This window comes from Cherax quadricarinatus, unplaced genomic scaffold (genome assembly GCF_038502225.1).
Source record: "Cherax quadricarinatus isolate ZL_2023a unplaced genomic scaffold, ASM3850222v1 Contig270, whole genome shotgun sequence".
Taxonomy (NCBI): Eukaryota; Metazoa; Arthropoda; class Malacostraca; order Decapoda; family Parastacidae; genus Cherax; species Cherax quadricarinatus.
Window position 1 is genome coordinate 170,756 of NW_027195296.1, and position 24,759 is coordinate 195,514.

A 24,759-nucleotide genomic window follows, 5' to 3' on the forward strand; every position below is an offset into this window, starting at 1 on the left:
TGGAAAGGATCGTGGGGCGTCTAGGTGTTCTGAGACCCCAGCACCTAACTCTTATACAGCGAGTGATAGTCGTAAACATTTTATTGTATAGTAAGATTTGGCATGTTGCAGCTGTGTTCCCAATTACAGGGACAGCGATTGCGGGAATTCTAAGACGGGTGTACAAATTTTTGTGGGGTTCACGTTGTGATTGGTTACGGAGGGAAGTTGTAATGTTACCTGTAAGTCAGGGTGGGTTGGGGTTGATGGATTTGAGACGGAGAGCTAAATGTGTGTTTATTAAATGGGAAGTGTTGTGTGAGGGTGTGAACGCGGGGCAGTTGGGAAGGATACACGACAGGCTGGGTGTGTGGTATCGAGGAATGGAGTTCAGGGAATGCGAAATCGTTTTGAGGGCTGTGATGTTGGTTAGGGAACTGAGAAAGGTTCGTATAAGGGTTTTGTGTAGGTTACTTGTAGGTAGGTGCGTTATCCCAGTTGAGGGTTTGTTCCCCATGTATGCGTGGAAGAGTATTTGGTTTAGATTTAGTAAAATGAAGTTAAACCCTCGGGCGCGTGAGGTGATGTTTCGTTTCCTGCATGGGATCCTTCCGTCTGGTGAGATATTACGAAACAGACAGGTTGTAGATGGTGGGGGGTGTGGTATCTGTGGAGGGGATGAGACCACGTTCCATGTAGTTTACTTTTGTGAAGGGCTAGAGGAGGTTAGGTGCTGGTTAAGTAGGTTGGTACAGAGGGTGGGGGGTCGTGGGGTGTCGGTTCTGCGTGCTTTAAGTCTAGATATGGGTGGGTTGGACGAGGGTGTCATAAGAGCTTTAGATTATATCATGGTAGATTATATATATATGTCGTGGGTGATGAGGGGGAGAGGGGATAGTGAGGAGAGAAGGAAAGTTCTTGCGGTAACGTTCTATCGTACGATGTGTCGTAACAGAGATTTGTATGGGAGGAGGTGGGATCAGGCTTTCTCAGAGGGGTATAGAATGCTAACGTTAGGGATTCTCGTAAATCTGTGATTGATAATGAGTGAGTGAAGGGGTTTTCATAGGTTGGAGGGAGTCAGGGGGTCACAGCGGGCTCGCCTCCCTTGGGGGGGGGTCGTGAGAGTGTTGTGAATGTGGGTTTGCAAAGGTTTTCTGGTTTTCATTGAGACTTTATGGCATCCAAGTGTGGATGTAGAGCTCAAGGTCTCGTTATGTTAGATACACACTTTTCAGAATGTAGGTATAATATAGTAGGTTTTTTTTATGTATAATTTGATGTGTATCAGTCTTGTATGACACGATTCTTGAGTAATAAGTTCTTTGCGACAGGAAGTGTGTTTTAGTTTGTCTTTATGTTACGTGCTGGGTTTTTGCACGATGAGATATACTTAGATACTGTTTTGCTTTGTGCATACAGTGCATCTGATTAATGTGATGTTGTGAAACTTTTTGTGTGTACGTGTGTGTGTGTGTGTGTGTGTGTGTGTGTGTGTGTGTGTGTGGGTGTGTGTGTGTGTGTGTGTGTGTGTGTGTGTGTGTGTGTGTGTGTGTGTGTGTGTGTGTGTGTGTGTGTGTGTGTGTGTGTGTGGATGTGTGTAAATATATATCCCTTTCTAATGTATTGAGGCTTTGTCATGGGTCAGACGTTATGTAATACTTTATATATGTATGTATCGATTCTTTTTAAAGTTTATAATTCTGGTCTGTACCCTGATACCGGTTTGGTGTCAATGCTAAGTTCTTGATGTTAAGTTTTAGTCTGTATGGTATACAGACATATCTAGACAGTTTGTTTTTTCGTACGTTGGTATATGTAAAGCTGTATTGTTAGGGATACGTATGTAGATGTTCTAGTAAGATTATGATGTTAGGTTTTGGTTTTTTGATTAATGCGAAGGATGGGATTTAACTGATGTAACTTCTTTGTATATTTTATGTTCAAGTGTATTGAGCCTTTGTCAGATGTCATGTTATATGTACAAGTTATATATATGCAAGGTTTTGCATCAATGAATGTGTATATATGTCAATTCATGACCCTGTGACAGTATTTTTTTGTTATTTAGCTATGTTCTTGCCGTAAGTTATTATTGTATGTTTTTGCAGCAATATCTTGCCAGCATATTGGTGCAATCTGTTTGTCAGTTAATTTGATTGAGATCCATACTGTTTCTTTATTTTTATGTTAAACTGTATTGGTTTTAAATAAATATAAAAAAAAAATAATCTAATAAGTTTTTCATTGGGTTCTTGGCAGCAACAGTATGAACAACGGTGTCTGTAGAGAAGTGGTATATTATGGTCTGGGTTGGTTCGTCGAGTGGCTGCTTCTACCATGGAATAAACTTATACAAAAAAAAAAAAGTTTGTAGCACCGCACCACAATTCAATCTAGTTACATGTATTTGTAATACAATATATATATATATGTCGTGCCGAATATGTAAAACTGGTCAATTAGCAAGAACTCATTTAAAATTAAGTCCTTTCTAAAAAATTTTCTCTTATACATTTAAAGATATATTTTTTTTTATTAATGTTAATGTAAAAAATTTTAATTTTGCACCAAAAGAATCTTAGAAAACTTACCTAGCCTTATTATAACAAGAACAATTTATTTTATCCTAACCCAACTATATATATTTTAGATTTATTTACAATAATTTAATACTAAACAAACACAGTGAAATATATATTTTTTCGTTAGGTTCAGAATGATTTTGGCGAAATTATTGCATACACAAATTTTCGCTTTTCCTATATGGCAAGATGAGCGTTGCTATTTAAGCCAAGATCGCAAGTTCTGCCTATTCGGCACGACATATATATATATATATATATATATATATATATATATATATATATATATATATATATATATATATATATATATATATATATATATATATATATATATATATATATGTCGTGCCGAATATGTAAAACTGGTCAATTAGCAAGAACTCATTTAAAATTAAGTCCTTTCTAAAAAAAATTCTTATACGTTTAAAGATACATTTTTTTCATTAATGATAATGTAAAAAATTAAAATTTTGCACCAAAAGAATCTTAGAAAACTTACCTAACCTTATTATAACAAGAACAATTTATTTTAGCTTAACCCAACTATATATATTTTAGATTTGTTTACAATAATTTAATACTAAACAAACACAGTGAAATATATTTTTTTCCTTAGGTTCAGAATGATTTTGGCGAAATTATTGCATACACAAATATTTGCTTGTCTTATATGGCAAGATGAGCGGTGCTATTTAAGCCAAGATCGCAAGTTCTGCCTATTCGGCACGATATATATATATATATATATATATATATATATATATATATATATATATATATATATATATATATATATATATATATATATATATATATATATATATATATATATATATATATATATATATATATATATATATATATATATATATATATATATAAACATATTATGGTAGTAGGTTGGTAGACAGCAACCACCCAGGGAGGTACTACCGTCCTGCCAAGTGAGTGTACAACGGAAGTCTGTAATTGTTTTACATGATGGTAGGATTGCTGGTGTCTTTTTTTTGTCTCATAAACATGCAAGGTTTCAGGTACGTCTTGCTACTTCTACTTACACTTAGGTCACACTACACATACATGTACAAGCATATATATACACACCCCTCTGGGTTTTCTTCTATTTTCTTTTTAGTTCTTATTCATGTTTATTTCCTCTTATCTCCATGGGGAAGTGGAGATAAGAGGAAGTGTTGTAAGAGGCGACTAAAATGCCGGGAGCAAGGGGCTAGTAACCCCTTCTCCTGTATATATTACTAAATGTAAAAGGAGAAACTTTCGTTTTTCCTTTTGGGCCACCCTGCCTTGGTGGGATACGGCCCGTGTGTTGAAAGAGAGAATATATTTACATATATATATATGTATATATATATATGTATATATATATATACATATATATATATACATATATATATATATATATATATATATATATATATATATATATATATGTATATATATATATATATATATATATATAACCAGGTGCAATTACTGCTACAAGAAAGGACATAAGGAGGACCAGTGTCGGAAGAAAAAGGAACTTGACAGACAGGGCCACCTGTTTAGAGACCTGTTCTCAGAACAAACCAGCAGGATCTCTGAATTGGTGAACACTCTCACACGTCACCCACTTAACTACTCCTATCCCAGCCCAGCAGGTGGGATTGGGCCTTATACACGACCACAGACCTACATCCCTGCAGCTGCCTCAGTACCCTACCTCTCTCAAGGGCAGGCACCTTACATTCCCTACACACCCACCACCTCAAGCTGACCACTTCATCATGAGGAGCCAGTCTATCAGCATCCTGTCGGCCAACATTAGAGGTTTCATTACTAATGTTGGAGAGCTCACACATAGCTTTGTGAACACTCGACGTCCCGACATGATAGCTGTTGTTGAAACATTTTTGGATGACAGGACTCCAGAAAATTTTGCAAGAATTGCTGGCTACACCTCATGGATGAGAAGAGACAGGCAAGGGCAAGGAGGTGGTGTTGCTGTGTGCTTCTCTAAAAGTGTTCATGCCCAGCACATAGATGTTGCCACCCCTACACATCTTGAAATGATGTTCTTCAAGCTCTGTATAAACACTAGTACCTCTGTACTAGCATGTGCAATGTACAGACCTCAGTGGCAACACGCAGACCCTATCAACTTCCTAATGGAAAATATTGATTCCCTTCTGCTACAACACAACTGTCAACATATTATAATTGTTGGTGACCTCAACCAGCACCTTATACAGAGGGACTTTGATGACCTTCTTGCAGTGTTTGACATGAGAAACTTTGTTGATTTCCCTACTCATATCTCTGGCTCCTCCCTTGACCCAGTAGTGAGTGATCTGGCAGAAGGCATAGTCACTTGTCAACCCCTCGGCTACGTTGGATCGTCTGACCACAAGGCTGTTTTTACCACACTTAAGATCCCAACAGAACGAGGTGAGGAGTCCACACGCACAACCTGGCTATGGGAAAGAGGTAATTGGCCAGCCCTTTGCTCTGAGCTCGCCACCACCGACTGGAATGCTCTTCTCCAGGGGGATGTTGACAACCAAGTGATAGCCTTCACTGGACACATCCTTAATCTGCAACAAGAATACATTCCTCACCGGCAATATGTGACAAAGCCTACAGATCAGCCTTGGTTTGGTTTTCGTTGTAGAGAGGCTGCTACTGCTAAGTACAAAGCATGGCGAAGGTATAAGAGACATCCTACCACCTATAACAGGAACTTGCACATGCAAGCCTGTAGGCATATGGGTGATGTTCAAAAGTGGGCCATTGCTAAATGGGAGGTGGACACTAAAAGAAAGTTAGCATCAGGTAGGGTAGGCTCCAAAACCTGGTGGTCCCTGGTCAAGGACAGACAAGGTTATCTGCCTGATGAACTTATTCCACCTCTAAATCGACAGGATGGGACCACCTCTACTAGTAGTCAAGAGAAGGCGGACCTCTTTGCTGAACACTTTGCTACCAAAATGCAAGTTCCTGATCCAGCAAGGGACCCTCCTTGGCTAGCTGCAAGAACTGTGTCAAAACTGTCAGTGGTGACAATAAGGCAGGAGGAGGTGCATTTCCTTCTTAAATCACTTGACCAAGAAAAGGCTGTGGGCCCAGACAAGTTGAGCCCAAGATTGTTGAGAAGATGTGCAGACCAGCTAGCAGCACCTCTAACTCGCATCTTTCAGCACTGCCTAGTACAGTGTAAATGGCCCTCTCCATGGAAAGAGGCAAATGTAGTCCCTGTTCACAAAAAGAAGAGCAGAGCAGAAATCAGCAACTACAGACCAGTGTCACTCCTGTCAATCACTGGTAAGATCCTTGAGACAATTATCTCAAGGCAAATGACAGATTTTTTTGACTACCACTCACTACTTTGTGATCGTCAATATGGCTTCAGGAAAGGTTACTCTGCTGCTGATCTGTTGCTAAACCTCTCCACTAAGTGGCACCAGTCACTGGATGAATCCAAAGTCAGCTGTGTGGTAGCACTGGACATTGCTGGCGCTTTCGACCGGGTGTGGCACCAGGGCCTCTTAGCAAAACTTCAAGCACTGGGAATTGCAGGCTCTACGCTATGTCTCCTCAGTGATTACCTTCATGGTAGATCTCTAAGTGTAGTCCTCAATGGAACGGAATCAGCAAGGCATCCTATTGGGGCAAGCGTTCCACAAGGAAGCGTGCTGGGTCCACTGTTATGGAATGTCTACTTCAACGACCTTCTTCATCTCATCCCAGAATCACATGCATATGCAGACGACTGTACACTGACTTTCACTTATCCAAGAGAAGAAATGCCAGCTGCTCTAAGCTACATCAATCACCAGCTGAGAGCTATATCAGCTTGGGGAAATAGATGGCAAGTAACATTTGCACCTGAGAAAACGCAAATGATGATCGTCTCTAGGCACCATGATGGTAATGCTGGTGCAGTAGTAAGGATGAATGGGAGGATGTTGGCACCTGGAGAAGAAGTTGATATCCTTGGGGTGAAATTTGACTCCAAACTAACCATGAAGAACCATGTTGTAAATCTTGCAAACAAGGCAGCCAGGAAGCTTACAGCACTTCGCCGTATCTCGCATCTGCTTGACAGTAGGGGTTTCAAGATCCTGTACGAGGCACAAGTACGCTCACACCTTGAGTATGCTCCACTTTCTTGGTTTGCCTGCCCCCCCTCTCATCTGCGACTGCTTGACAGAGTAGAGAACAGAGCAAGACGTTTCATCTCTCGCCTGGACCCATCCTGGATAGATCTGTCATTTCAGCAGAGCCTTCAACATAGGAGGGATGTGGGTGGCCTTACTGTTATGTACAAGGCCAATATTGTCAAAATACCACACTTGGATCCACTTCGAGGACAGCGTGAAACAAGCTTTTATGCCACAAGACGGGCAGAAAGCAGCAACTTCACTCTGGCTGTACCCTTCTCCAGAACATCACTCCATCTGAGATCATACATACCCAGGATGACTCGAGTATGGAACACATTCGTACAGCATAATGATATCAACGAGATAAAGTCAGTTGATCAAATGAAAATGCTGGCCCACAGATGGCTCCAACTTCATCCTGTCCCGTACTTGTATGTCTCATAACAATAAAAATGCTTTCAAATGAGCTGATGTAGGTAACAGCTCTTAGCTTGCCAATAAAGTTAGGAATCCTTAACCTGTAATATAGCTGTCAATAAAGCTAGGGATCCTTAACCTTGTCAAACCCTGTGTAAAAAAAAAAAAAAAAAAAAAAAAAAAAAAAAAAAAAAAAAAAAAAAAAAAAAAAAATATTGGAGAGAGAGAGAGAGAGAGAGAGAGAGAGAGAGAGAGAGAGACAGACAGAGACAGAGACAGAGACAGAGACAGAGACAGAGACAGAGACAGAGAGCAACACTTCCAGCTAGTCGGCCCACTGCCGCCCGCCCTCACTACCCACCGGCTATAAACACCCCACCCACCCACACTCCACCCCACGACATCACCACCCACCCTCTCTCTCTCCTGTGAACTTCAAACCTACAAGCCTCCTCTGGGATGACTTCACACCGCAAAATAGCAAGATTATCTACGCTATCTGGCTATTGTCCCAGTAGATACTGCAGTGTTTGTGGGTATACCACAAGGGACAAAGATCTTCTTGGATGTAAGGAGCCTACTTGTTCCAACTACTGCCACACAGATTGCACTCCAGAACGAGAATTTTGTTGCAGCCAGGTTGAAAAATTTCAGAAAATTTAAGGATATCCATAATCCCTGTGGTATATGTGGATACAAGCCTGGAGCTACAGGAGGAAGGTTCAGAAGTCCTACCTCAGGGACTCCTGTCCAAAGATCAAGACTGCCCTCTTGGGCTGTGTTGTAAAGTTGCAGCTAAGATAATCCATCTCAGGGAAGCACTTCATGAGCTCCTCAAATCATTAGATAACCTACAAGCTATTGTAGAAGGTCAGTGCAAGGCCTGCATCAAGTGACATAAGCTGCTCAGCTGATGGCGACACTATTGACAAAGACTGGAAGTCCCACACTGAGCTTAACTCAGGGGGTAAACGACTGCGGAATTCCCACACGCTTAAGGTCCCACAGACTGGCAGAGTTCAAAACACTACCTTTGGGAATTCTAACACAATTCCTCTGACCACCACAGAGGAACAAACTTCTCTTCCCAGCAACGTAGCCTTGATCTGCTAATTCTCCTACACCTGACATCTCTGCTCTCAGCCACTGCCAGTCTACTTGACAGCACATACCATCTCTGATCCTACACCTGTCAGCACACCCGCTTCGATACTATTCTAGAATCTGGGTAGCAGTGCTGACAGCAAGTTCTGAGCTCAGGAGTTTCTCCACCAGAGAACGGTGCAGTTAGTGATCAGGGAACTATCACTGCACCTGATCACCTACTGTGCCGAAGTACGAACAGCAGGGACACATCTGTCAGAACTGGTAGAGGGGCGGGGTAGAGGACGTGGAGGAGGACGTGGTGGAGGAAGACATCTACAGCCGTCTCACCCTCCACTAACACAGTTCCAGCGGCAGAATCTGAGGACAAATCTGCGAAACACAGGAGGTGCAACAAATCCTAGTCCACCCTCCCCAGGCACCTAGGCTTGTGCTCTCGCTGTCACCGGAAGGGGCACTCTGTCAACAACTGCCTGCGAGATACCAGGTGTAACTACTGCTACAGAAAGGACATAAGGAGGACCAGTGTCGGAAGAAAAAGGAACTTGACAGACAGGGCCACCTGTTTAGAGACCTGTTCTCAGAACAAACCAGCAGGATCTCTGAATTGGTAAACACTCTCACACATCACCCACTTAGCTACTCCTATCCCAGCCCAGCAGGTGGGATTGGGCCTTATACAAGACCACAGACCTACATCCCTGCAGCTGCCTCAGTACCCTACCTCTCTCAAGGGCAGGCACCTTACATTCCCTACACACCCACCACCTCAAGCTGACCACTTCATCATGAGGAGCCAGTCTATCAGCATCCTGTCGGCCAACATTAGAGGTTTCATTACTAATGTTGGAGAGCTCACACATAGCTTTGTGAACACTCGACGTCCAGACATGATAGCTGTTGTTGAAACATTTTTGGATGACAGGACTCCAGAAAATTTTGCAAGAATTGCTGGCTACACCTCATGGATGAGAAGAGACAGGCAAGGGCAAGGAGGTGGTGTTGCTGTGTGCTTCTCTAAAAGTGTTCATGCCCAGTACATAGATGTTGCCACCCCTACACATCTTGAAATGATGTTCTTCAAGCTCTGTATAAACACTAGTACCTCTGTACTAGCATGTGCAATGTACAGACCTCAGTGGCAACATGCAGACCCTATCAACTTCCTAATGGAAAATATTGACTCCCTTCTGCTGCAACACAACTGTCAACATATTATAATTGTTGGTGACCTCAACCAGCACCTTATACAGAGGGACTTTGATGACCTTCTTGCAGTGTTTGACATGAGAAACTTTGTTGATTTCCCTACTCATATCTCTGGCTCCTCCCTTGACCCAGTAGTGAGTGATCTGGCAGAAGGCATAGTCACTTGTCAACCCCTCGGCTACGTTGGATCGTCTGACCACAAGGCTGTTTTTACCACACTTAAGATCCCAACAGAACGAGGTGAGGAGTCCACACGCACAACCTGGCTATGGGAAAGAGGTAATTGGCCAGCCCTTTGCTCTGAGCTCGCCACCACCGACTGGAATGCTCTTCTCCAGGGGGATGTTGACAACCAAGTGAAAGCCTTCACTGGACACATCCTTAATCTGCAACAAGAACACATTCCTCACCGGCAATATGTGACAAAGCCTACAGATCAGCCTTGGTTTGGCTTTCGTTGTAGAGAGGCTGCTACTGCTAAGTACAAAGCATGGCGAAGGTATAAGAGACATCCTACCACCTATAACAGGAACTTGCACATGCAAGCCTGTAGGCATATGGGTGATGTTCAAAAGTGGGCCATTGCTAAATGGGAGGTGGACACTAAAAGAAAGTTAGCATCAGGTAGGGTAGGCTCCAAAACCTGGTGGTCCCTGGTCAAGGACAGACAAGGTTATCTGCCTGATGAACTTATTCCACCTCTAAATCGACAGGATGGGACCACCTCTACTAGTAGTCAAGAGAAGGCGGACCGCTTTGCTGAACACTTTGCTACCAAAATGCAAGTTCCTGATCCAGCAAGGGACCCTCCTTGGCTAGCTGCAAGAACTGCGTCAAAACTGTCAGTGGTGACAATAAGGCAGGAGGAGGTGCATTTCCTTCTTAAATCACTTGACCAAGAAAAGGCTGTGGGCCCAGACAAGTTGAGCCCAAGATTGTTGAGAAGATGTGCAGACCAGCTAGCAGCACCTCTAACTCGCATCTTTCAGCACTGCCTAGTACAGTGCAAATGGCCCTCTCCATGGAAAGAGGCAAATGTAGTCCCTGTTCACAAAAAGAAGAGCAGAGCAGAAATCAGCAACTACAGACCAGTGTCACTCCTGTCAATCACTGGTAAGATCCTTGAGACAATAATCTCAAGACAAATGACAGATTTTTTTGACTACCACTCACTACTTTGTGATCGTCAATATGGCTTCAGGAAAGGTTACTCTGCTGCTGATCTGTTGTTAAACCTCTCCACTAAGTGGCACCAGTCACTGGATGAATCCAAAGTCAGCTGTGTGGTAGCACTGGACATTGCTGGCGCTTTCGACCGGGTGTGGCACCAGGGCCTCTTAGCAAAACTTCAAGCACTGGGAATTGCAGGCTCTACGCTATGTCTCCTCAGTGATTACCTTCATGGTAGATCTCTAAGTGTAGTCCTCAATGGAACGGAATCAGCAAGGCATCCTATTGGGGCAAGCGTTCCACAAGGAAGTGTGCTGGGTCCACTGTTATGGAATGTCTACTTCAACGACCTTCTTCATCTCATCCCAGAATCACATGCATATGCAGACGACTGTACACTGACATTCACTTATCCAAGAGAAGAAATGCCAGCTGCTCTAAGCTACATCAATCACCAGCTGAGAGCTATATCAGCTTGGGGAAATAGATGGCAAGTAACATTTGCACCTGAGAAAACGCAAATGATGATCGTCTCTAGGCACCATGATGGTAATGCTGGTGCAGTAGTAAGGATGAATGGGACGATGTTGGCACCTGGAGAAGAAGTTGATATCCTTGGGGTGAAATTTGACTCCAAACTAACCATGAAGAACCATGTTGTAAATCTTGCAAACAAGGCAGCCAGGAAGCTTACAGCACTTCGCCGTATCTCGCATCTGCTTGACAGTAGGGGTTGCAAGATCCTGTACGAGGCACAAGTATGCTCACACCTTGAGTATGCTCCACTTTCTTGGTTTGCCTGTCCCCCCTCTCATCTGCGACTGCTTGACAGAGTAGAGAACAGAGCAAGACGTCTCATCTCTCGCCTGGACCCATCCTGGATAGATCTGTCATTTCAGCAGAGCCTTCAACATAGGAGGGATGTGGGTGGCCTTACTGTTATGTACAAGGCCAATATTGTCAAAATACCACACTTGGATCCACTTCGAGGACAGCGTGAAACAAGCTTTTATGCCACAAGACGGGCAGAAAGCAGCAACTTCACTCTGGCTGTACCCTTCTCCACAACATCACTCCATCTGAGATCATACATACCCAGGATGACTCGAGTATGGAACACATTCGTACAGCATAATGATGTCAACGAGATAAAGTCAGTTGATCAAATGAAAATGCTGGCCCACAGATGGCTCCAACTTCATCCTGTTTCCTTCTTGTATGTCTCATAACAATAAAAATGCTTTCAAATGAGCTGATGTAGGTAACAGCTCTTAGCTTGCCAATAAAGTTGGGAATCCTTAACCTGTAAATAGCTGTCAATAAAGCTAGGGATCCTTAACCTTGTCAAACCCTGTGTAAAAAAAAAAAAAAAAAAAAAAAAAAAAGTGAGAGAGAGAGAGAGAGAGAGAGAGAGAGAGAGAGAGAACTGTATATTTAACTGTGCTCATTCATTAGTGTATAAGATTACAAAGAGACTTCACCAGTCTGGCGACAACTGGCGACAACTGGCGACAACTGGCGACAACTGGCGACAGCTGGCGACAACTGGCGACAACTGGCGACAACTGGCGACAACTGGCGACAACTGGCGACAACTGGCGACAACTGGCGACAACTGGCGACAACTGGCGACAACTGGCGACAACTGGCGACAACTGGCGACAACTGGCGACAACTGGCGACAACTGGCGACAACTGGCGACAACTGGCGACAACTGGCGACAACTGGCGACAACTGGCGACAACATCCTGAAGAAATCTTTCTTCACTTGTTCTGAAAGAAGTTTTCGGATTTAGTTCTTAATTTATATTAATAACAGTAGAAGGAGCATTAAAAGAAAAAAATATTAGTAGTTTACCTGGAGTTTACCTGGAGAGGGTTTCGGGGGTCAACGCCCCCGCGGCTCGGTCTGAGACCAGGCCCCATGGTGGACCAGGGTCTGATCAACCAGGCTCTTACTGCTCGTCGCACGCAAACTGACGAACGAACCACAGCCCGGTTGGTCAGGAGGTGACTTTAGGTACCTGTCCAGTGGGTTCTTGAAGACAACCAGGGATCTATTGGTAATCCCCCCTATGTATGCTGGGAGGCAGTTGAACAGCCCTGGGCCCCAGACACTTATTGTTGTCTCTCCATGTACTCGTGGCGCCCCTGCTTTTCATCGGCTAATAATACATTTCCTGCTGAGTCTTTTGCTTTCATAGGGAGTAATTTCTGTGTGCCCTCCGGGACCTCCCAAGTGTATATTATCTTGTATCACTAAGGGGGTCGTTAGTGTACAGCAGTATTGCAGCCTAGAGAGAACAAACTATTTGAAGATGATCATCACACTTGTCGACAGCTTTTGCAAAGCCTGTGTATACTACGTCTGTATTTTATCCTCAACAGCATCAGGACCTTGTCATAGTGGTCGAGTAACTGGGACAAGCAGGAGTGACCTGCTTTAAACCCTTGTTGCCCTGGGATGTGTAATTGATGGGTATCTAGGTGGTTGGCGAACTTGCTTCTTAGAACCCTCTCAAAGATTTTTATGATGTAAGATGTTAGTGCTACCGGTCTGTAGTTCTTTGTAATTGCTTTACTAGCACCTTTGTGATGTGGGGCTATGTCTTTTGATTTTACTGTGTGTGTGTGTGTGTGTGTGTGTGTGTGTGTGTGTGTGTGTGTGTGTGTGTGTGTGTGTGTGTGTGTGTGTGTGTGTGTGATGACCCCTGTGTCCATGCTCCATAAAATGCTGAAGGCTCGCGATAGGGGCTTCTTTCAATTCTTGATAAACACGGAGTTGCATGAGTTAGAGTCTGGGACAGTGTGCATGGGCATGTCATTTATTGCCTTTTCAAAGTCTTGTGGAGCTAGGATAATATCCGAGATTTTTGAGATGACCAAATTTTGGTATTCTTTCATAAATAATTCATTTGGATTGTCGACATTAGTCTGTGCAGAGACTCGCTGAACACTAAGTCGTATTGGGATTTTAATTTATTTTTTATTAACACATCGGCCGATTTCCACGAATGCAGGGTGGCCAAAAAGAGAAAAACTTTTATCATCATTCACTCCATCACTGTGTTGCCAGGGGGTGCTTTACACTACAGTAAAGCACCACTTCATAAATGTTACTTTGCTCACACTCCAACAGCACGTCAAGTATTAAAAACCATTTGTCTCCATTCACTCCTATCAAATACGCTAATGCATTCTTGATGGAAGTCAAAGCCCCCTAACATACAAAACCTCCTTTATCCCCTCCCTCTAACCTTTTCTAGGCTGACCCTTACCCTTCCTTCCCTCCACTACAGATTTATACACTCTCGGAGTCATTCTGTTTTGTTCCATTCTCTCTACAAGTCTGAACCACCTCAACAACCCCTTGTCAGCCCTCTGAATAATAGTTATGGTAATCCCACACCTCCTTCTAATTTTCCAAACTACGAATTCTCTGCATTATATTCACACCACACATTGCCCTCAGACATGACATCTCCACTGCCTCCAGCCTTCTCCTCGTTCCAACATTCATCACCCATGCTTCACACCCATATAAGAGTGTTGGTATAATTATACTCACATACATTCCTCTCCTGCTTCCATGGACAAAATTCTTTGTCTCCACAGACTCCTACGTCCACCACTCGCCCTTTCTCATCTTTCATAGACCCATCTGCTGACACGTCCACTCCCAAATATCTGAATACATTCACCTCCTCCATATTCTCTCCCTCCACTCTGATATCCAGTCTTTCGTCACCTAATCTTTTTGTTATCCTCATAACCTTACTCTTTCCTATATTCACTTTTAACTTTCTTCCTTTACATACCCTACCAAATTCATCCATCAACCTCTGCAACTTCTCTTCAGAATCTCTCAAAAGCACAGTGTCATGAGCAAAGAGCAACTGTGACAACTCCCACTTTGTATTTGATTCTTTATCTTTTAACTCCACACATCTTGCCAAGACTCTCGCATTCACTTCTCTTACAACCCCATCTATAAATATATTGAACAACCACAGTGACATCACATATCCTTGTCTAAGGCCTAATTTTTCTGGGAAATAATCTCCCTCTCTCCTACACAGTAAGGCCTGAGTGGTTGAGGGGAGAGGACGTGTGTGTTGAGTGAAGTCCTAGGCGTTCTATGTCAGAACTGCTTATCTCACCCGACTGATAACTCATCATGCAACAAATATCGTTGGAGCGCAGCTGAATTGCTGCTGGAACTCTTATGTGTGAACTGTGACTAGTGATATACCTAGTGAAACACAAACATCCTGATTTGAAGTGGCTGTAGGAGGCTACACCTTCACTCCACCTCGCCTGTCTCCCCTCCTTCCTCGATTTGGAACTCAGCCATTCTCCTCTATTTACTTATGGTCTAGAGGCGGTTTTTGCCAGACCACATAAATGCTTGAGTGCCCGTGTCAGTCCTCCGTGCCGCACTCCATTCATCTTACGAATATGTCTCCTGTGTGCCTACCTGCCTGCTACAAGCAAATATCCAAGTGGTTGACACGGGCTTAGCAAGCACATTCAAGCAGGCTTGAGAGCAGCATTCCAAGGCCCAGCATGTCTACGTATACGTTCTACAGTGCTGCTGGCATACCAGTGTTTCCTGTAGTGGCTTAGTTAAGAACAATTTAACGAACATTGCAGTACTAACTTTTTAAGTGGGACATGCCAGAGGTTCACCTATAAACATAGTAAGTTTGTGCTAGAAGTGTTAAGTGCTGCAGATTTGTTGTAACTATTTGCACGAGTGGATTTCACTGACTTAGGACATTGTGCTACCATCAGTACCTACGTAGGCTTAAAATGAGTGAGGAATGTCTGGCCTGCTGGGTGACCTTGAAAATGGCACTATAAGACCCGCATGCCACTTACACCCATACTGCGTGTGTCTAGTGAGGTGAATGTCCCTTCCTCGACTTTCCTATTCACCGGTATCCCTTAACTCGTCGCCATTATCTACATATGGGATAAGGGCGAGTTTAGCTGATCCAGGCTAAAGAGCGCTCCAAGCCAGCCAGTGAAGGCCAAGTTACAGAATGCCTTTGTGAATGTTCTACAGTGTTCCGGCCGTACCTTCAGTGTTGTGAGAACTAGTTCTTATGTAATGAAAATTTGTCTGTCATTCCAAGACACGTGTGCTAGATGTGTTAAGTGCTGCATGTTTGGAGTATTTAACAAGTAGTACAGTGTTGGTAACTCTCGAGACGACTGTGGGCCCAGTGAATGACCTTGAAAATCGCACTGCGACCCGCAGGCCACTACACCCATATTGCCTGTGTCTAGCGAGGTGAATATCCCTTCCTTGTCCCTTCTCTCTTATGGAATAAAGACGGTTTCGCTGACCCAAAAGTAACAGACTAACTCTTCCATCTCAAGCAGCTGAACTAAAAGTGACCTATGGATGTGAACGAAGTAAATGATGGTGAAGGCGAATTCGTACGTTTTAGAAGTAAGGGAGCTTTGAAAAAAGAAAGAGGATTTCAAAGGAGACTTGCTGCAAGAAACAACGAGAGCAACAACAACCATTGCAGAACGGTTAGGCTTGATTTCCCTGCTAACACTGAGTTTGAGGTCAAGTTTAGATGGTTTTATGAAGCTTCATTAGACAACCCAGAAAAAAACCTTCGGATTCGCTTTCGTCATGACGAGGATAATTACGTTTTTGTTACTAACGACCCAACATTCATAGAAAAACTTCTTACTCATAAATATGCTAACATCCAACTCCAAGCTGCCCCACCAAGATCACCTAAAGTGCTTATTGTTATCCACAATGTCAATAAGTACTTGGATCCTAAATTCCTGTTGTCAGATCAAGTTGCAAACCCTCGTCGACTTCCAAATGATCTGATATTGGCTGAGTGGATTGGCCAAGGGACTCCACCATCAAAATACAAAATAGCTTTGTACAAACCACCTCACCGTAGATGCTACAAGTGTCAGCGCTGGGGTCACGTTGCTTTTAAATGCTTTAGTAAGTCACACTGGTGTGCAGTGTGTGCCAAGGCCCATCCTTCTCACCAGTGCTATGATATGATCAAGAAACACCAGACCGTTGCATTAGAATGTATCAATTGTAAGACTCCAGGAGTCACAGCTGCTCATGCTGACTGCAGAGCGAAAGCTGCCCACATCGCCAGCCGCAGGGCTCCAGCCTCACCCATCAACCCCCATGATGAGGCAATAGGCCTACCAGATACTTCATGTCTGAATACTGACCCATGCCTGAACTCAGACAATATGGTTGAGCGAGTCACTCTGGGAGTACATCAACAGAGCACGATCACGTCTGCTATCAACACTAGTAATGCTGCTGGTGTTGACACCATCTGTCTGGCTGAGTCAGCTGTCAGTCAGCCACCTGACTCAGCTGATCGGGACTTCATACTTCCAGATGACGCTAGTCTTGCTGGGGTGGTACACAACATGCAGCTGCGCATAACAGTACTGGAGAAGCAACAATGGTGTTTGAAACAACAACTTGAGCACCACGAGGAAAAACTTACAGAGGTTGCAAATGAGTACATCAACCCACAGATTGTCAGCCATTATGAAAATGAGTGTGGTGATGATGAACAAACTGATGATTGCAGTGGTGTTAATAATTACAAAAACGATGAATCTGATAGTGGTGTTTACAATCACAGTGAAGATGATAAGGGCAGTGAAGACCATCATGATAGTCAACCTGATGAGTGTAATGTATTGATAGATACTGAGTGTGGAGATGACCAGGTTGTTGATAATGGTGTATGTATCACTGGTCATAATGATGAGGGAAGTGATACATGTGATGATAGTGATGAGTGTAATAAAAGCGGAGAGTTGAGTGCGAGGGATAGTGTTACCTTCCATACATTCACAGACAAAGAGCGCAGTGACCTCTGTGTACAAAGACTCCCAAGAGGTCTCACTAATGGAAGTGCACTTAGGAGACTCATGGATAAGGATAATACTGATGATATTGATATTGATTATGTCTGTTTGTTATTTAGTAAGTTTTTTCATTTTGCTGAGAAATTGAATACTATCCCTGGACTTTTATAATGGAACCAAACTCGTATAAACTATCCATTTTAAGTTGGAATATTGCGTCACTTAGAAAAAGATTTTCTGAACTGCATCATAAAGTAACCACTGAATCCATTGATATTGTGTGTCTACAAGAGTGCAGAGTCCCTGAAAAATCCCAACCCCCTAAATTGCCATCGTTTGTTGCATATAACCTCAAATCTACTAATTCTTGTGATCGATATATTAAAAAAGCACTTCCCCATCAACTTCTTGCACATAAAAAAACAGAGGGGTTATAGTATCACGGTGTTAGGATTTATATTGGGAACTCTGCTCTCAACATATTTAACTTGTACGCTCCTGCTGATAAGTTTAATTACTTGGAGCTCCCAGCTTGTGCTCAGTCTGAACCTACTCTCATTATTGGTGATTATAATGCAAGACACAAAAGCATTGGAAACTCTCAGTTTGGTAATCGTAATGGCAATCAACTGTTGTCACTCTTAAACAGTCATGATAATGTGCAAATTGTAGGTGACCTTGAACCCACACATATCTATGGAGGCGTCCTTGATCTGTGCCTGGACTTCAACATTACTTCTGCCAGCTGTGAGTCTTCCATTGTAACAGATATAGCGTCTGATCATTTCCCAAGGCTAACCTCTCTAGATATTGGTAATACTATTCTCCCTGGTGGGATATTCAAACGGAAACGTCTTAATGTTTCCCTTGATCAACATGATGACTTTGTTGCACATGTGACTGACTGGTATAATTCCTATGAGTGTACCTCTGTCGAGATTTTAACAATGACCTTGTGAGCAGTATTCAGAACTTCTTAGAGCCGCCTCTGAAACCTCCTACTACTCTAAATCCAAATGACTTCCATAATAATCATAAGTCTTATAAAAATCATACCTATTACAATGATTCTAAACTTCGAACATTGAAACGTACTGCTCGCAGACTAGGCCTAGCCTATAGAAACCATCGTACCCCTGAAATGCTGAGCCTCTTCCAAACTGCCCTTGCTGCTGCCAGAGAGCGTATGACAGAGCTGCGGCAAACAGACTGGGAACAATTTGTCAAGGGTCTCAATGCTCACACCCCACTTAGCCGGGCATGGAGGGACATAAATAGAATTAAGGGTAACAGAACTGGGTAGATCGCGCACCCTCATCCCTTGCATAGAGCGAATGAGTTAGTCAGTGCTTGGGCTGCTACATCTAGCTATGACAGTCTTCCCAGTACCACACAGGCGAAATTAATGGACAAATATGATGCAAGGGAGAGACTTGTTTGCTTTATGCTCAGCAAGGCAGATGACTGTAACATTCCTTTCACTAATTATGAACTTGATGCAGCACTAACTAAGGGCAACTCCACGTCGCCTGGTGAGGATGGTATTACTTACAACATACTCAGATTGCTGTGTCGAGTACCAGGTAATCCTTTACTTGAATTATATAACATGAGTTACTACACTGGGGAGCTCCCTAAATCATGGACCAATAGCCTCATTATTCCCATTCCGAAGCCCAATCAACAAAACTCATTTCGCCCAATATCCCTTACTAGCTGCTTGTGTAAAACATTCGAAAGGATGATTCTTAATCGTTTTATGCACGGAATTAAGGAATTCTTGTCACCCCGGTTGCATGGCTTCATGCATGGAAGGAGTGTGCATCATTGCATTACCACCTTTCTCACTCTGCACACTGACAGCTCATACACTACCTTCCTTGACCTTAAATCCGCTTTTGATGTAGCCAACCGACATGTAATCATTAGTGAACTTGCCAGAATGGATGTTGGAGGATGGCTTCTCCGCTGGATTAAAGGTTACCTGTCCAACAGAAAGTCGTCTGTGTTGTTCCAGGGACATAGAAGTGTAACTAAAGATTTTGAATTAGGAACCCCACAGGGAGGTGTGCTTAGTCCCACCCTTTTCAACATTTTGATTAATGCCTTACTTAATGCCATGCCTAGCCAGCCCCATCATTATATGGTTAGTTTTGCTGATGACATAATGATTCACACCACCGGATTCTCCAACACCCAAAACATTCTTAATCATGTACTAGCCTCGTGTCAGGACCTGGGGTTAATAATCTCAGGGGATAAAACAAAGATACTCAATAGGCGTCCTCCTCGACAGAGAGGCACAGTTCGTCAGATCCAGTTGCATGATGGGTCTCTTCTAGAATATGTAAGCAGATACAGGTATCTAGGCTTTGAGGTTCCACTACTTGGACCTGTTGTAACGAGACTTTGTCGCCAATACAAAGAAAGGCTGAGAGCACTTAGAGTTGTGGCAGGTTTTCATCCCAGGTATGGTGCTAATGTTAAAATTGTGAAAATGATGTATCTTGCTTACATTAGATCATTGGTTGATTATGCGGGGCCACTACTTGCACTCGTGTCTGACTGGAAGCTTGGAGGGCTGGAAAAACTGCAAAACGAAGCAATGAGGATCATCCTAGGATGCCCTCGTACTGCCAAAATTTTAAATATGCGGAAAGAACTTAATATTCCAAGCATTAGAGATCGTGTTACTGAAAGAAATATCCTTATTGGGGTCAATATGCTTAGGCTAGCCCATTCAAACCCCTGCACAGAAGCCCTCCAAACTTTCCTCAGCACTGGTGAACATCCTTCCAGATGGATCGAAAAAACTGGAACCGACCTCCGCATGAACCAGCTACATGATCTATATCAAGTTAGACAACAGAGACATTTCCCTGCTCCATGGGATATTACCCCATTCCAAACTACCATTCCTCCATTTCCCCCCAAAACTCTTCTTAAATCACAACCAAAGCTTCGTCTTGAAGCCAAACATGATGCCTTAAGCTGTATTGATAACTTAGTCACACAGAACACTCTTTCACAAATTATTTACGTCGATGGTTCTGTTCACCAGTCCACTGGTGCAGCTGGTAGTGCTGCTGTTGTCACACAGAGTGATGGCTCTCATAAAGAAATTGGAGCACGCATCAATAACTGGGCCTCTACCCTTCAAACAGAACTGTTTGCCATACTCCTTGCACTCAAATGTGTCCATGTATCTAAGGTTGACACTTTAATTGTAACTGATTCTCTGTCATCCATAAATGCTCTCAACTCATTAAGTATAAATTGTGGCATGCTTGTGTCAGAAGCCAGACATAGGTATGGTAAGATTGTGGACAGTGGAGTCAGAGTGCACATGCTCTGGATTCCATCTCACATTGGTCTTCAGATGCATGATAGAACTGATAAATTGGCTAAGCTGTATGCTTTCAAAGAGGGAGTAGATTACAATCTTGGGTTGTCAGTTAGCAGTTTGAGAACAATAATACGAAAAGAACTTCAAATGAACTTTATTGACTTAAGACTTAGGGAGATTGACACAAGTCAGTCCATCTATCATCATTCCATCATGCAGGAGGAGCCACATGTCTATGGTGCATCCAACAAGATAAGCAGACTCTTGGATGTCACTACTGCCCGGCTCCGGCTGGGTTACAAGTATCTTTGGCAGGTTAAATCACCACCACCAGATGTAGACCAAACGAAATGTAAACTTTGCCAGATGGACTATTGTCACACATTGCGTCATTATGTACTGGAGTGTGATCAAATTAATGAATTTAGAAACAACTCACTCAGAAATGTTCAAGAAATGGCAAAGTATTTTATCCACAGTGGTATATTGCAGACCATTCTGGAGAAATACCCTGACTTTGCTAGCTGTAAATAATGCATTACCATGTGTGTGTGTGTGTGTGTGTGTGTGTGTGTGTGTGTGTGTGTGTGTGTGTGTGTGTGTGTGTGTGTGTGTGTGTGTGTGTGTGTGTGTGTGTGTGTGTGTGTGTGTGTGTGTGTGTGTGTGGGTGTGTGTACTCACCTATTTGTACTCACCTATTTGTGGTTGCAGGGGTCGAGTCCTAGCTCCTGGCCCCGCCTCTTCACCGGTTGCTACTAGGCCCTCTCTCTCCCCGCTCCATGAGCTTTATCAAACCTCGTCTTAAAACTGTGTATGGTTCCTGCCTCCACTACGTCATTTTCTAGGCTATTCCACTGCCTTACAACTCTATGACTGAAGAAATACTTCCTACTATCTCTCTGACTCATTTGTGTCTTCAACTTCCAATTGTGGCCTCTTGTTTCTGTGTCCCCTCCCTGGAACATCCTGTCTTTGTCCACCTTGTCTATTCCACGCAGTATTTTATATGTCGTTATCATGTCTCCCCTGACCCTCCTGTCCTCCAGTGTCGTCAGGCCGATTTCCCTTAATCTTTCTTCATAGGACATTCCCCTTAGCTCTGGAACTAACCTTGTCGCAAACCTTTGTACTTTCTCTAGTTTCTTGACGTGCTTTATCAAGTGCGGGTTCCAAACAGGTGCTGCATACTCCAGTATGGGCCTGACATACACGGTGTACAGTGTCTTGAATGATTCCTTACTAAGGTATCGGAATGCTGTTCTCAGGTTTGCCAGGCGCCCATATGCTGCAGCAGTTATCTGATTGATGTGTGCTTCTGGAGACATGCTCGGTGTTATACTCACCCCAAGATCTTTCTCCTTGAGTGAGGTTTGCAGTCTTTGGCCACCTAGCCTATACTCTGTCTGTGGTCTTCTGTGCCCTTCCCCTATCTTCATGACTTTGCATTTGGCAGGATTAAATTCGAGAAGCCATTTGCTGGACCAGGTGTCCAGTCTGTCCAGGTCTCTTTGAAGTCCTGCCTGGTCCTCATCAGATTTAATTCTCCTCATTAACTTCACATCATCTGCAAACAGGGACACTTCTGAGTCTAACCCTTCCGTCATGTCGTTCACATATACCAAAAATAGCACTGGTCCTAGGACCGACCCCTGTGGGACCCCGCTCGTCACAGGTGCCCACTGTGATACATCATTACGTACCATGACTCGTTGTTGCCTCCCTGTCAGGTATTCTCTGATCCATTGCAGTGCCCTTCCTGTTATGTGTGTGTGTGTGTGTGTGTGTGTGTGTGTGTGTGTGTGTGTGTTTGTGTGTGTGTGTGTGTATGTGTGTGTGGGTGTGTGTGCGTGTGTGGGTGTGTGTGTGTGGGTGTGTGTGAGGGTGTGTGTGGGTGTGTGTGAGGGTGTGTGTGTGGGTGTGTGTGTGTGTGTGTGTGTGTGTGTGTGTGTGTGTGTGTGTGTGTGTGTGTGTGTGTGTGTGTGTGTGTGTGAGTGTGTGTGTGTGTGTGTGTGTGTGTGGGTGTGTGTGTGCATGTGTGGGTGTGTGTGTGTGGGTGTGTGTGAGGGTGTGTGTGTGGGTGTGTGTGAGGGTGTGTGTGTGGGTGTTGGTGTGTGTGTGTGTGTGTGTGTGTGTGTGTGGGTGTGCGTCCTTGTGTGTATGCATATATTTGTACGCTCGTGTGCACATGTCCGTGCGTGCGCCCTGGTGTGTGTATGTGTGTGCGCGCGCGCTAGTGTGGGTGTATGATCCACTTAATATTTGTATTTATAACTCATTACAATTGTGACCAGGTGTGGACGTATCAGTGGTTCATTACTTTGTAATTTGTTCATGACTGTAACCATGTATAGGAGTGAGGCTGATTCATTACCTCTGTAACTTGCCATGATTGTGACCAGATCTACCTGGAGTTCATTACCTTTGTAACTAGTTCAGCTATCATAACTTTGGGGTCCAGTCACTGGACCCATTATGTACCTTTGTAATCTTTTGACTACCGCCCACAGGATGGGTATGGGGTGCATAATAAAGATATTAAACTAAAGTGTGTGTGTGTGTGTGTGTGTGTGGTGTATGTGGTGTGTGTGGTGTGTGTGTGTGTGTGTGGTGTGTGTGTGTGTGTGGTGTGTGTGTGTGTGTGTGTGTGGTGTGTGTGTGACTCAACAATCAATATTTGCACCAATAACTCACTACAGTTGTGACCGGGTGTGGAAGTGTGAATTGCTCATTACACTATAATTTGTTCATGATTGTAGCCGTGTATAAACGTAAGTAACCATTCTTACAGTATTCATTACCTTTGTAACTTGTGAGTTCATTACCTTGTACCTAGTTCAGCTATCAAAACTTTGGGGGCCCAGTCCCTGGACCCATTACGTACCTCTGTAATCTGTAAATACCTTTGTAACTTGTCATGATTGTGACCAGACCTACCTGGAGTTCATTACCTTTGTAAATTGTGAGTTCATTACCTTTGTAAATTGTGAGTTCATTACCTTTGTAAATTGTGAGTTCATTACCTCTGTAACTTGCTCAGCTATCAAAACTTTGGAGTCCAGTCCCTGGACCAATTATGTACCTCTGTAATCTTTTGACTACCGCCCACAGGATGGGTATGGGGTGCATAATAAACATATTAAACTAACTCTCTCCTACATACTCTAACCTGAGCCTCACTATCCTCATACAAACTCTTCACTGCTTTCAGTAACCTACCTCCTATACCATACACCTGCAACATCTGCCACATTGCCCCCCTATCAACCCTGTCATATGCCTTTTCCAATTCCATATATGCCACAAAAACCACTATACACCCTCCTTGTTCATCTGCTATCCTACTCTCCGTCTTACTCTTAATTCTTTCAATAATAACTCTACCCACACTTTACCAGGTATATTCATCAGATTTATTCTCCTATAATTTTTGCACTCTCTTTTATCTCCTTTGCCTTTATATAAAGAAACTATGCATGCTCTCTGCCAATCCCTAGGTACCTTACCCCTTTCCGTGCATTTATTATATAATAGCACCAACCACTCCAAAATTGCATCCCCACCTGCTTTTAATATTTCTGCCTTTATTCCATCAATCCCAGCTGCCTTACAACCTTTCATTCTACCTACTGCCTCACAAACTTCCCCCACACTTAACTGGCTCTTCCTCACTCCTACAAGATGTTATTCCTCCTTCCCCTATACACGAAATCACAGCTTCCCTGTCTTCATCAACATTTAGCAATTCCTCAAAATATTCCCTTCATCTTCCCGATACCTCTAACTCTCCATTTAATAACTCTCATCTCCTATTTTTAATTGTCAAATCCATTTGTTCCCTAGGCTTCCTTAACTGATTTATCTCACTCCAAAACTTTTTCTTATTTTTAACAAAATTTA